The sequence below is a fragment of the Pseudophryne corroboree genome, chromosome 4 (genome assembly GCF_028390025.1).
Source record: "Pseudophryne corroboree isolate aPseCor3 chromosome 4, aPseCor3.hap2, whole genome shotgun sequence".
Taxonomy (NCBI): Eukaryota; Metazoa; Chordata; class Amphibia; order Anura; family Myobatrachidae; genus Pseudophryne; species Pseudophryne corroboree.
Genome location: NC_086447.1, coordinates 67,910,745 through 67,923,862, shown reverse-complemented (window position 1 = coordinate 67,923,862; position 13,118 = coordinate 67,910,745). Strand labels below are relative to the sequence as shown.

General features: G+C 45.0%; 1 long non-coding RNA gene across 1 annotated transcript; it reads right to left on the bottom strand.

The window, feature by feature from the left end:
* Positions 1 to 1,336: 1,336 nt before the first annotated feature.
* Positions 1,337 to 2,883, bottom strand: LOC134911107 (uncharacterized). The gene is made up of 3 exons (XR_010176323.1): positions 2,674 to 2,883; positions 2,386 to 2,598; positions 1,337 to 1,765 (listed from the first exon to the last, which is right to left on the bottom strand). It is a non-coding gene; the product is annotated as an uncharacterized LOC134911107 (long non-coding RNA).
* Positions 2,884 to 13,118: the final 10,235 nt, after the last annotated feature.

Below are 13,118 nucleotides of genomic sequence, written 5' to 3'. Positions count from 1 at the left end.
ATTACATATTTATACCAATGTAATTTACAGACTATGGGGTATATTTACTAAGGTCCCGATTTTGACCGAGATGCCGTTTTTTCTTCAAAGTGTCATCTCGGTAATTTACTAAGCAAAAATCACGGCAGTGATGAGTGCATTCGTATTTTTTTGGAAGTTCAAGTTTAAAAATACGAATGAATACACCATCGGTCAAAACGCGGCTGTTTAGATATGAATCTCGGTCATTTACTAACCATTCGTATTTGTAATGTCTACCGTGAAAATGCATTTGCGGCCGTGAAAAAATACATTTCGTAAAATGTCCTAAAAAAAACCAGACCTGCTTTTGAGAAGCGTGTTTACATGTGTAGTCAATTATCCATTACTCACACCTGAATGTTTGGCCCTATAAAAGGGTCCCAGGCACATTTTAAATATCTCTCACTCTGAAATGGCTGCTGTGGTGTGTGCAACAGATTTTTTGTTTGCTGGGGGATACCTGAAAGTGCTCCATGACTCTTCAAGAAATCTGGGCCAGGTAAGTGTACATGGTCAGCAGGTTGAACAGGTTCCGCGGAGGCTGCGCCAGCCACGTTTGTTTAGGGGACGTTTAAACTTAAACGCATTGTCTGATGATAGGGTCATACAGATGTTTCCCCTAAAAACATCCAACACTTGCCGTCTGTATGACCTTGTCAAACTGGGACTATATCCTGAGACAGCACGCTCACGCTCTGTCTCAGGCTTGCACAAACTCCTGGCTGTGTAGCACTTTATGGCTACTGGCAGCTTCCAGGCTGTGACAGGCGACGTCATTGTTATTTCCCAGACAACCTTTTCTAAATTTTTGAAACAGGTGTGTTTAAAAATACATACACGTCTATGTCTAAGTGTTGCGTCTGGTAGGTCTTAGAACACAGTATTGTTTGTTCTTTATACTGTTGTGTAATTTTGTATTTTAATTTTGTATTAAAACATTGACACTCATTACCCCATTAAACCATACACACATAGCGTGTTTTACAATGTTTGACACGGACACAGGATTTTTGGTGAAGACAATATTTAAATTTTTATTGTGTTACACAAATGTCTTGTCAGATTAATTTTTTTTTCTTTTGTGTGCTGGGTGCCGAGGTTTGAGCAGGGTCGCTGGCCCGTGTTCTGGATGATCGTCGAACAGGGGAGGAAACTGGGGTCTGGCTAGGGGTAGTCGTTCCTGAGCTGGAGCTGAGATGTTGTGCTGACATCAGAGTGATGCTTTGGCTCAAGTTATGTATACTGGCATTCAGTTGATTATTACTGGCAGTGTGGCTGGCCACAATCCTAGACAAAGTCTCATTTGCTACCTGATTGTGTTGGATCACTTGTATCAGGGCTTGTTGATGCCGCTGTTGCTCATCGATGATGTGCGTCAAATTTGCCAGCATTTGCGTGTTGTCCGCCCTGATTTGCTCCATCGATGTCGCAATTCTGCCTACCTGAACAATCAGTCTGCCCGAGTTCCGACTAATGCGCGGAAGATGATGGGGCAGACTGGCAAGGTGTTGTGTGTGTGTGTTCAGGCAGGCAGTGTTTTGGGCCTGTTGTGTTGCCCAACTGGACCAAAAGTCAGCGGACATTTGTTGCTGGGGTGGAGTTGGTATCAATTGTGGACTTAAGGAGGCTTGGGGCATATCCTGCGGCTGGGTTGGCTGGGTAGGATCAACGGCCGTAAGTTGCAGTGTATAGGTTGCCTGTTGGTCTGGTTCCTGCTGGTCATCGTCTCCCATGAAGGTTGGTTCTGTATGGGGTGGCCAACAGGCACTGTTTAGTTATAATTAAATATCTTTGCTTGTCCTAAACATTCCATACTTATTTTTTTTTATTTTAATTTTTAATTTGAGGTGTTTTTTTAAAAACTAGGAATCTTTCCTTTACAAACACATATGTGCCATAACAGGCGTGCGCAGAGACTGACTGGCGGGTTCCGCACCGAACTTCCCCCCCTCCACAGCATTATAGTGTTCTCTCACCTCCCCTGTCCTGGATATAGACTTCTCACCTGGACGGACCAGAGGAGCGCATCAGGTAAGCAGTCTACATCCCGGACAGGGGAGGTGTGAGAAGACTATAATGCTGTGGAAGGGGGGGGGTGGGTTAAGTCCGGTGAGAAACCCGCTATTCATTTTCTGTGCACGTCTGTGGGCTCAATTTAGTAAGGTGGGTGTTCTATTTAAAATGTGATGTGGCCCATAGCAACCAATAAGACTTTAATTCACATTTATTTGGCACCTTCAAGAAGATAATACCTGGAATCTGATTGGTTGCTACGGGAAACATGCCATCTCACATTGAGCTCACATCATAGTAAATGTACTGTGTCGAAATGTTTGAATGTATTTCTTTTAAGTTTTTACTCACCAGACAGCTGAGGTGATCGTGGCTCATCACTTTGGGGACTAGCCAAAATTGCCTGTGGTGGCTGGGGCAAGACTGCCGAGATGCGCCGCCTGGGTGGTGAAGAAGGAGGCGCAGATTCCGACTCCACACGCCGCGTCTTAGTGGGCCTCCTAGTTAAAGTCACAGAGCCCTGTGATGGCCGCCTTAGAGGAGGGCGGCTTGCAGAAGAAGAACCTATGTGAAAATAGCAACATTAATATTTTGTGGTTCTATGTGTTTGCAGAATATGTGACTACACTGATTTCTTACCTGCATTCCCTGCAGCTTCATCAGTTGGCTGTGGCCTGTCTGTGGCGCGTCTCTGGTGTACTGTTGAAAAATTGCACAAAACATTATGACCATACTTTTAAAACTCATTGTTATCTGAAAATCATTATTGTAATGTAAACATCTCGCACCTAATGTTAAGTTAACTATTTTATGTTTAAGCTATTCTGGATTAATTAATTGGGTGTGTATTCTTAAATTAAGATGATGTTGCACTAAATAATCCAGAAACATAGCTTAATTTGACACAATATATTGCAGATAATTTTAATATAAAATTTCTCACAAACAACATAAAAACCATAATAAAAAATGCAACAATTTATTGAATAAGTTTTTTAAAAAAAAAGGCCATTTGAAAAAACAGTTAGGGACAAGCAAAATCTATGATTATGTATTATAACTACACATACCAGCATGCACTGCAACAGATTTCACATTCACTAATAGCAAAACTCTGGCAATGCATGATGGGCCTTGTAGTTTTGAAACACATTTACAGCTACAGGTTGCACAGGCCTGCACGACATTACCAACACAATGTTTGCATATTTACAAACACCGTAACAATTAGCAGCATTATCATTTTAAAAATAACAAGAGCCAAAAAAATGTAAAATAAAACTCACCATCCTGCCTTGGACGGTCCGAATCCCGGACATGAGTCGCTGACACCACTTCTGCAGGAATAAGTGACCGCACAGGCTCCTCCCAATCACGAAAAGTGGCACGGAAAGGGTGTCCACCCCCGGTTTGGCGGGCTGATTTGGCCTCCTTGGCCATCTTGGCCTTGACACGGCGCTTGATGTCATAAAACCTTTTTCTACACGTGTCCTCAGTCCGCCTCACCACACCCTCACTATTGACTGCAGCAATAACTTTTCCCCACAGGACCAACTTCCTACGTGAGGACACCTTGGCAGCATCCTGCCCAAACAATTGGCGATGATGCCTCATCAGCTCCCGCACCAAAGCCATGTTTTCAGCATAGCTGAACTTCACATTGCGCCCAGTCTTGGTAGTGGTGCGTGGCTGCGGAGCCACAGCACCATCACTATCACTGGAGAACGCTACAACAGGCACCCCCTCCTCCTCCTCCTCACTAACCTCCTCCCTCTCACTAACCTCCTCCACCTCACTCACCTCCTCCCTCTCACTAACCTCCTCCACCTCACTCACCTCCTCCCTCTCACTAACCTCCTCCACCACACTGACCTCTGACTGAGACATAATTCCCACAAACTACACAAAACACTGAGAAAAAAAAACAGAAAACACACTCCTCCACTACCACTACACACCACACACACAACACACACACACTCACAAACAATGACAATAGACTTGAAAAAAAAAACAATGACAAAAAAGTAGACAAACTTCGAAAAAACTACACAAGTATGACAAGACTACTTACACACACAGTACAGCACTCAACAATCGCAAAACTCCGCTCCAAATCCACCAAAAACTCCTCCAAACTCACCAACTCCTAATACACCTTCCTCTCTCCTCTCCACTAGCTAAACCCACGAGGTGCGGACGGTTTGGGGCGTTTTTATAGTAATGTGCACAAACACTCCTCCATCACGAATACAACCAATCACGGACGAGTGACAAAAACGAAACTTAGTAAAAAAACGCGGCCGGAAACGGAAAAACACTGCCGTAACAGACATGTGATGCAGTCATAAAAAAACACTAAGAACACGGCCGCAAAACAACAAAATCGGCCGCATTACACATCAAAAAAACACGAATGACATCAACATCGGACAACACTAAAAATACAATTACGACAGCTTAGTAAATTAGTCGTAATCAATTCAAAAAGTTGCAGTTTTACACTTTCGATGTCATTCGTGATGATTCTCTCTCCAAATCGGAAACAATACGAATCTTAGTAAATATACCCCTATATATTTTGCTATTTTGTGGCACAAAATTACAGAAAAGTGCAAACACACTGACTACAATTCATGTATAATCTCTTTACACAATTTGATAAGCATGCAGTTTCAGAGACAAAAGCAGCCTGAAACTGAGACTTTTGGACCCCAGTTTTACCTAATGACGGACCAGACCAGCCCACATGGGAAGGCAAAAAGGAGTAAAGAATAGATTACCACCAGCTGGTTTTATGTTTGCATTTCCATGCCACCTGAGTCCAATTGTCCATCACTAAGCAGGATCCAGAAAACTAATAACCCTTTTTGGATTCTATTTCTAGGTTTAAATTATTTTTAATTTTTTTACATGTTTAATTAACTTCATAAATTGTTTTTTAACATCAGGGAGTTCTGTAACTGTTATGTTAACAGTTCTGAATTTGTTTATGGCTTGTACAATGTTGTGGTTCTGCACCGCTCTGCCTGCACTGCGTTACCATCCGCAGCTGCTACAGCAGGTGTGATTGAATCTTGTGTACATACCGGATACAATCCATAGGGGACTGGTCCCTCGGGTTCAGTATATGCTGGAGGTGCAGATGCCAATGTATAAATTTAGGGCATCCGCATCTCCAAGTATATTTTGTAGGTTTGTTATTTTTAAGTAATGGCAACCATTTACTGATTAACTTTTTAGATTTAACGGATTTCCTAACATTTGGGCTTTTACAGGGTTTACATTTGTAAGACCAGGGTGTCTGACAAACTGGACATATTGTGTTATCTGGTGGGTTACAATGTCCACAATTTGGACATGCCCAGTAAGGATACCCTTTGGTTTTTTTGAGACCTTTACGTATTATTGTTTCCTGTCCAGATATGTCTGCATCTTTAAAATCATCCATATTAATTAGAGCCATTTGTTCTTGAGTTTGTCCTAACTCTTCTAACTTTTTCTTATACTGAAGTAATTTACCTGTTTTAATTCACAAATCAAGACTCTGTTCCAGATTATTATCCTTCACATATCTCCCATAGGTTACTCTAATTTGTTTCAACCTATCCGGGTCTAGAGTGCCATTAGTAGTCACTTTTGCCCATTGAAACAATCGTCTCATACCCTTCAAGCATTGCTCACCATGTACATTCTTCATAATGTCCATGGCACTCCGAGGTGCTTCATCCGAAGGGTAAGTATTTGTATTTCCCATTCTTATGGCCAGTAAGAATTCAAAATCCTGGAAATATCAGTAGCCTTGATCTAACGGTTCCTCAGAGATACAACTGTGAGGATAATTGCCTGAAACAGAGGTGATCTGTAACCAATTTTTACCTATGTCACTATCCTTTGGAATGAAATGACATCCCATCAATATGAACACATCATCTGGGATTTCTCTATTTTCCCAAACCCCTTCTTCTGCAGAGTATACTACTGCTTTTAAAACAAATGGATGTCCCTCCCCTAACTTGTGTATGATTGCTATGCAGACACAATCCTGACAGGACATTTAACTTGCATTCATTGCTTGCAGCAGTCTGTGGTTACAGCTCACGGAAGAGAGAGAAAAAAAAAGTTTTAAACGGTTTCCGTTCCTGTTTTTGTTTTTCTTAACTCTGTACGCTATAATTTTTAAAGCGACAGGATGTGCTTTATGGTACTAACAAGGTATGCAAGTCAGATGCAATGATATTTTACTGTGAGTACAACTTTGACTCTTATATTGTGTGCAATATATTGTTCTGAACCTTCCAATTCAGACAGTATATCTGACCAATCCTTTCCAATATTTCTTACTTTAAGAATAAAATGACAACCTATTGGTACAAAAATGTTAAACCCCTCTTCCCACGGTTCAGAGAATAAGGGTGATTTTCCTGGATTAAAAATACAATGTAAATAAAATATCTGATCATGGTGTGCCTTTACTAAGAGTACTACACACTTACAAAGGGGACATGTCTGTTTCATAACTCTGACTTATTTTTTTAAAGTCTTTCTACAATATCCTACACATATAGACTGCAGTAACACAAACTTAACCTACGTTCTAATTCTCAATATAAGACAAAACAAGACAGTGGTCGCAGCAACATCCAGTATAACAACCCATCAGTTGGTTATATGCAGACACACTCTAAATACTCAGAATCCATTTACTCCCACATTCATACATTCTTACGCCTTTATAACACATATAAGCACATATAAGAGAATAGAAGGAAAATGAAAAAAAATCAACCTGATTAGTGAGTGATCGTTGTGCACAATCCCCGATCCCTGTCTGACAACTGAACAGATGGATAGTTAAAGGAATGATAGTCTGGAGATAAAATATCTCTACGTACCATGCGCATGGTTTTTGTGAGTCTCAGTCCACCAACCATCCAACCAGCCGTCCGTTGTTCAACAGGTGATGAGGATCTCGCTGGAAACCTCCAAATTGATAAAGGTGTTATGCACACCAGTGCCTGCAGGAAAGTACTGGTGTCAGAACTGTTATGCACTCCAGTGTCTGCAGGAATGTACTGGTGTTTGAACTGTTATGCAAAACAAATGGACTCACAGACAAACTGGGGAATATGACATAACGTACACAGAAGGTATTAGGGTAACAAAATACACACAAAGTGAACAGAGAAGCCCAGAGGCTAAGGAACTGGGTATCTCCCTTGTATTAGAACTGCACAGATGGAAAAAGCAAGATGTTGTGTTTTAATACGTAGAGAACCCGAAATGCTGTTGCTAAGGGCAACAGCAAAGCCCTAAAGGGTTACCAACGGGTGTGGCAGTAAACTCCTTGGTCAGAGATGGAATGATAGACACAAGGAGAGTCTCCACAATCCTATTTCTCACTTGCAGTGCACAGGTTTTAGCTTACTGCCACTAAACTGACCCCTGACACCTAGCACAGTGAGACAGGATTAGACTGGCAAGTCTTAGAATACAGCCGCAAACTTGCTAAGTTCACAGAGTAGTAACAGAACCCCAGCAAGCTAAACGACTGACTCCAGTCTTACTGCTAGGTCTGGATTGGCAGAGTGTAATACCAAATCCCCAGGCCTATTTGCAGTAAGCAACAAACAAATACAAGGCTACACAGTACTGGCTAACTTTCATGAACTGACTAACCAACAAAGATTCAGCAGCATCTGCTTACCCTGAAAAGAGGCCTTATAAAGCAGGTGCTGTCCACGCCCCACTCAGACCTCACAGACTGTGAGCACAAAAACCAGCACCGGATCCCCTGCCGTGCACAGAGCCTATAACCACTGCACAGCAAAAGACCCGAACCGGAGTATCAGCTGCGCTCAGGTTACTCCACTAGCACTTGTCTCCCGGTTGCCATGACGACGTGGCAGCACAGGGCAGGAGACCCTAACAGTACCCCCCCTCTGACGAGGGGTCAAAGAACCCCTACCACCGGGTTTATCGGGGAACTGCGAGAAGAAAGAGCGTATCAGTCTGGGGGCATGAAGATCACAACTGCGCACCCACGACCGCTCCTCCGGGCCATACCCCTTCCAGTGCACCAAAAATGACAGCCGACCCCGAACCACCTTGGAGTCAAGAATCCTTTCAACAACAAACTCCCTCTGGCCACGTATCAGAAGAGGGGAAGGTCTTCCACTGGAAGAAGGATTACTAATCGCCCGTTTTAAAAGGGAACAATGAAATGTTTTATTGATACCCAAAGAACGGGGCAGATCTAACTGAAATGCCACCGGATTGATAACCCTGGTGATCTTATAAGGGCCGATGAACCGGGGCCCTAACTTATGAGATGGCTGTCTCAACTTCAAATTCTTGGTAGACAACCAGACGAAGTCTCCTAATTTGAAGCTGCAGAGTCTTTTCCGCTTATCAAAAACCCTTTTGGTCACTAATGACACAGACACAAGGGCTTTCTTCACTTTCCGCCAAATACCTCTAAGGACCGAAACCACAGAGGAACCACCAGGCGTGGAGTCCAGGGGGTCAAAAGAATTGGCCTTAGGATGATGCCCATACACACAAAGGAAGGGAGAGATCCCTGTAGCAGAGTGAGCCGCGTTGTTATAGGCAAACTCCGCCATGGACAGATGAGCAACCCAGTCAGTCTGACACTTGGAGACATAACACCTGAGGAACTGCTCCAAGGACTGGTTCACCCTTTCAGTCTGCCCATTAGACTGCGGATGGTAGCCTGACGACAAGCTGACAGAAATCTGGAGATCGGAACAAAATGCCCTCCAGAATTTGGCCACAAACTGGGATCCGCGGTCAGAGACCACATCAAGTGGCAACCCGTGGAGACGCACAACATGCAGCATAAATAATTCAGACAGGCGTCTGGCTGATGGCAGCCCAACCAGTGGAACGAAGTGCGCCATCTTCGAAAACCTGTCAACGACAACCCAGATGGCTGTCATCCCCGAGGATTTGGGCAAGTCCACCACAAAATCCATTGAAATGTGGGTCCATGGCTTAGATGGGATAGAGAGTGGATGTAATGGGCCAACAGGAACCCCTCTAGGAGTCTTATTTCGGGCACAGATGTCACATGCCCGAACCCACTGATCCACATCCTTAGCCACCGAGGGCCACCACACCGCCCTAGATAGCAACTCCCGAGTTCTGGCAATACCCGGGTGACCTGCCGACTTCTTGGCATGGAATTCCAGGAACACTCGCTGTCTTAACCTAGGAGGCACAAACAAAAGACCTACCGGAAGGTCTGGAGGAGCCTGCTCCTGTGCTCTAAGGACTAATGATAAGAGGTCCTGGGTAATGCCCACTTTAATACATGATGGGGAAACAATGGGCAACGGCTCCTCGGTGGTCTCCTGGATTGGAGCAAAACTCCGCGAGAGCGCATCAGCCTTGATGTTTTTTGACCCAGGGCGATATGTTATCAAAAAATTAAAGCGAGCAAAAAACAAAGCCCATCGTGCCTGCCTGGCATTGAGACGCTTCGCTGACTCTAAATATGCCAGATTCTTATGGTCAGTGAGAATTGAGACCACAAACTTAGCCCCCTCAAGCCAGTGTCTCCACTCCTCGAGTGCATCCTTAATAGCCAACAATTCCCGGTTACCCACGTCATAATTCATCTCGGCAGGCGAAAATTTACGAGAAAAGTAAGCACAGGGATGAAGGCGATTATCAGACACTCCCATCTGAGAAAGCACTGCCCCAATACCCATCTCAGAGGCATCCACCTCCACCACAAAAGGACGCTCTGGATCTGGGTGTCGCAGCACCTTGGCCGAAACAAATGCCCTTTTGAGACGGGCAAAAGCCGCTTTAGCCTCACAAGACCAGTGAGCAACATCCGCCCCTTTCTTAGTGAGTGCCACCAAGGGCGCCACTATAGACGAAAATCCAGCGATAAATCGTCTATAAAAATTCGCAAAGCCCAGGAAACGCTGAAGCGCCTTCAAACTAGTGGGCTGCACCCAATCCAGGACTGCCTGTACCTTGGAACCCTCCATTTGGAAACCTTCTGGGGAGATAATATATCCTAGAAATGCGATTTGCTGAACTTCAAATTCGCACTTCTCCAGCTTCGCCCCAAGCCGGTGGTCTCTGAGTTTCTGGAGGACTAAGCGTACATGCTTCCGATGTTCCTCCAGGGAATGGGAGAAGATTAGGATGTCATCTAAGTATACAACTAAGAATCTATCCAAATATTCCCTGAGCACATCATTCATGAAATCCTGGAAGACTGCCGGGGCATTACAGAGCCCAAAAGGCATCACCAAATATTCATAATGCCCTGAGTGGGTATTAAAGGCAGTCTTCCATTCATCCCCCTCTCTTATTCGGATTAGATTGTACGCACCGCGTAGGTCAATCTTAGAAAAAATGGTGGCAGTACGAAGCTGGTCAAACAAGACCGAAATGAGAGGCAGTGGGTATGAGTTTTTAATCGTGATACGGTTCAATTCCCTGAAGTCGATGCAGGGTCGCAACGAACCGTCCTTTTTACCCACGAAGAAGAACCCCGACCCAACTGGAGACTGTGAAGGTCTGATAAATCCCTTAGCCAAGTTCTCCTGAATGTACTCTGCCATAGCCTGAGTCTCAGGACGTGACAGGGAGTACAACCTGCTCTTGGGAAGCTTAGCATTTGTCAACAAATCAATGGCACAGTCATAGGGGCGATGGGGAGGTAGTACCTCTGCAACTTTTTTGGAGAACACGTCCGCAAAATCTGCATAACACCCTGGCAATCCTGGCAAACTTAGCTGCGAGAGCCTGACTGGAAGGCTCAAGCAACTCCTGAAACAATCAGTACCCCAACTAAGAATCTCCCCAGAGACCCAGTCAAATTGAGGATTGTGGGCCCTTAACCAGGGTAACCCCAACACCAATGGGGCAAAAGTACAGACAGTCACATAAAAGGACAATTTTTCAGAGTGTGTGGCTCCAATAAACAAAGAAATCTGGCTAGTGCAAGAGGTAATTTTACCTTGGGATAGTGGTTCCCCGTTTAACCCACAAATCTCAATTTCCGATGCCAAGGGTACTAAGGGAACAGAGTGTTTCAGGGCGAATTGGCGGTCCATAAAAACCCCGTCGGCCCCACTGTCCACAAAGGCCTCAGTCTTGACAGTTTGACCGAGGATCTTCAAGGTCACCGGAATGATAAAAGTCTTCTTGGGAAATTCTGACTTCTGGCCTGACAGGATATTTCCCATCACCCTCAGGCCCTGAAGTTTTCCGGCTTTTCTGGGCATGATACTACCACATGACCTTTATTCCCACAGTACAAACACAACCCCTGCTGTCTCCTCCGCGTCTTCTCATGCGAGGAGAGGCGGGTAGCCCCAATCTGCATAGGCTCCTCAGTGTCTGAGGTTCTCTTGGAAAGGAAGGAAATCTCAGTCTCCCTTTCAAGCCTACGCTCTCTCAGCCGTCTATCCACCCGGATGGATAACTGCATGAGCTGATCCAAGCTATCAGGCAAGGGATATTGTACCAGTTGGTCCTTTATCTGGTTAGAAAGACCTCTTCGGTACTGGTGTCTCAGGGCTGGGTCATTCCACTGGGTATCATGGGCCAACCTCCGAAACTCCGTACAGTAAACCTCAACTGGCCTTCACCCTTGCTTAAGGATCGAAATCTGAGCCTCGGCTGAGGCCGTCTTGTCAGGGTCATCATACAACATGCCCAGTGCCGTAAAAAAAGCATCAACACTTTTAAGCGACGGACAGTCAGGCTGCAACCCATATGCCCAGACCTGTGGGTCTCCTTGTAGCAAGGAAATCACTATGCCCACCCGCTGAATCTCCGACCCAGAAGACTGAGGCCTAAGCCGGAAGTATAGCTTGCAGCTCTCCTTGAAACAAAAGAACTGCGAGCGATCTCCAGAAAAACGATCCGGGAGATTTACTTTCGGCTCCTTAACCCCTGCAGGTGCTGCTGCTGTGGGAGCTCCGCCAGCAGCCTGGGAGGTGTGCATTTTAATGGACAAATCATTAAATTGTCGAGTCAGGACCTGCACCTGATCGACCACCTGTTGCAACGTATTTTGAGGGGTATGCTCCATATTCCCACAAAATTTCAACAGGAGTATTAGGCTGCTGAATATGTTATGCACACCAGTGCCTGCAGGAAAGTACTGGTGTCAGAACTGTTATGCACTCCAGTGTCTGCAGGAATGTACTGGTGTTTGAACTGTTATGCAAAACAAATGGACTCACAGACAAACTGGGGAATATGACATAACGTACACAGAAGGTATTAGGGTAACAAAATACACACAAAGTGAACAGAGAAGCCCAGAGGCTAAGGAACTGGGTATCTCCCTTGTATTAGAACTGCACAGATGGAAAAAGCAAGATGTTGTGTTTTAATACGTAGAGAACCCGAAATGCTGTTGCTAAGGGCAACAGCAAAGCCCTAAAGGGTTACCAACGGGTGTGGCAGTAAACTCCTTGGTCAGAGATGGAATGATAGACACAAGGAGAGTCTCCACAATCCTATTTCTCACTTGCAGTGCACAGGTTTTAGCTTACTGCCACTAAACTGACCCCTGACACCTAGCACAGTGAGACAGGATTAGACAGGCAAGTCTTAGAATACAGCCGCAAACTTGCTAAGTTCACAGAGTAGTAACAGAACCCCAGCAAGCTAAACGACTGACTCCAGTCTTACTGCTAGGTCTGGATTGGCAGAGTGTAATACCAAATCCCCAGGCCTATTTGCAGTAAGCAACAAACAAATACAAGGCTACACAGTACTGGCTAACTTTCATGAACTGACTAACCAACAAAGATTCAGCAGCATCTGCTTACCCTGAAAAGAGGCCTTATAAAGCAGGTGCTGTCCACGCCCCACTCAGACCTCACAGACTGTGAGCACAAAAACCAGCACCGGATCCCCTGCCGTGCACAGAGCCTATAACCACTGCACAGCAAAAGACCCGAACCGGAGTATCAGCTGCGCTCAGGTTACTCCACTAGCACTTGTCTCCCGGTTGCCATGACGACGTGGCAGCACAGGGCAGGAGACCCTAACAAAAGGTAACCCCAGGACAGGGCACCCCTCGC